Raw genomic sequence first — 2,226 nt, 5'->3', positions numbered from 1 at the left:
TTGTGCATGCATCTGGCTGGGCTAATGCCCTTAAGATCACTGATGGACCACCCAAGAGCTGTCTTGTGTATCCTTAGCACTTGAATTAGTGCTTCCTCTTCCTGTGGCTCTAAGGTAGAGCTTATGATTACAAGAAAGGTATCACCTTCTCCCAGAAATGTATATTTCAGGGATGGTGGTAATGGTTTGAGCTCGGGTTTGGGAGGTTTCTCCTCTTCCTGAGGGATTTCCAGAGGTTCTATTATTCTCTCTGGTTCCTCCAGATCAGGCTGAACATCTTTAAAGATATCCTCTAGCTCTGATTCGAGACTCTCAGCCATATTGACCTCTTTTACCAGAGAGTCAATAATATCAACGCTCATGCAGTCATTTTAGGTGTCTGGATGTTGCATGGCTTTGACAACATTCAACTTGAACTCATTCTCATTGACTCTCAGGGTTACTTCCCCTTTTTGAACATCAATAAGGGTTCGGCCAGTTGCTAGGAAAGGTCTTCCCAAAATGAGAGTTGCACTCTTGTGCTCCTCCATTTCCGGCCAGCACCACAAACTCAGTGGGAAAGGGAAATGGCCCAACCTTGACAATCATGTCTTCAATCACGCCTGATGGGTATTTAATGGAGCCATCAGCAAGTTGGAGACATATTCGAGTTGGTTTAACTTCATCAGTCAACCCAAACTTTTCGATAGTAGCTGTAGGTATTAAATTAATACTTGCCCCAAGATCACATAGAGCTTGCTTGGTATAAGTACCTTCTAATGTGCATGGTATCATAAAGCTTCCCGGATCCTTAAGCTTCTCAGGTAAGCTTTTCAGAATGACTGCACTGCATTCTTTAGTGAGGTAAACTTTCTCAGTTTCCCTCTAATCCTTCTTATGACTCAAGATCTCTTTTATGAACTTAGCATAAGAGGGTATTTGCTCAAGTGCCTCTGCAAACGAAATCTTTATTTCAAGAGTCTTGAGATAGTCTGCAAAGCGGGCAAATTGCTTATCCTGTTTCGCTTGGCGGAGTTTCTGAGGATAAGGCATTTTGGCTTTATATTCCTCAACCTTAGTTGCTGTAGGTTTATTGCCTACAGATGTGGGTTGAGAAGCCTTTTTAGAGGGGTTGTTATAAGCACTTATATGTGTCTGATCTCCCACTGGGGTTCAAATGCCAGGGGTGGAAGCTAGAGTGGCGTTAGACGCCAGCTCCTTACCTATTTCTAGCATTTGAATGCCAGAACTATGCTTTCTTTGGGCATTCAACGCCGATTCATTGCTTGTTTCTGGCGTTGAACACCAGAACTGAGCATGGTCTGGGTGTTCAGCGCCAGCTTTCCACCCATTTTCTGGCGTTTGAGCACCAGAGTTATTCCTCTCTGGGCTCTGACTGTCCTCAGATGGATTTTGGGTGGTTTGCTCATTTCTTGGCTTCCTGCTACCTTGAAGTGAGGTATTTAATGTTTTTCCACTTCTTAATTGAACTGCTTGGCATTCTTCTGTTATTTGTTTTGATAACTGCTATTCTGTTTGCTTCAACTGTGCTTCCATATTCATATTAGCCATTCTTGTTTCTTGTAGTATCTCCTTGAATTCAGCCAGCTGCTTTGTTAGAAAATCCAATTGCTGATTGAATTCAGTAACTTGTTCTACCGGACTGAGTTCAGCAGTTATTGTTTTAGCCTCTTCGTTGATGGAAGGTTCACTGTTTAAGTACAGATGATGATTTCTGGCAACTGTATCAATAAGCTCTTGAGCTTCTTCTATTGTCTTTCTCATGTGGATAGATCCACCAGCTGAGTGGTCTAGAGAAATCTGAGCTTTCTCTGTAAGCCCATAATAAAAGATGTCTAATTGCACCCACTCTGAAAACATTTCAGAGGGGCATTTTCTTAGCATCTCTCTGTATCTCTCCCAGGCATCATAAAGGGATTCATTATCTCCTTGTTTGAAGCCTTGGATGCTTAGCCTTAGCTGTGTCATCCGTTTTGGAGGAAAATAGTGACTCAAGAATTTTTTTGACAGCTGTTTCCATGTCTTTATGCTGTCCTTAGGTTGGTTATTTAACCACCTCTTAGCTTGGTCTTTTACAGCAAATGGAAACAGTAATAATCTGTAGACATCCTTATCTATTTCCTTATCATGTACTGTGTCAGCAATTTGTAAAAACTGTGCCAGAAATTCTGTAGGTTCTTCCTGTGGAAGACCAGAATACTGGCAACTTTGCTGCACCATGATAAT

Source organism: Arachis duranensis, chromosome 1 (genome assembly GCF_000817695.3).
Source record: "Arachis duranensis cultivar V14167 chromosome 1, aradu.V14167.gnm2.J7QH, whole genome shotgun sequence".
NCBI lineage: Eukaryota > Viridiplantae > Streptophyta > Magnoliopsida > Fabales > Fabaceae > Arachis > Arachis duranensis.
Note: the sequence above shows the minus strand (reverse complement) of the source record.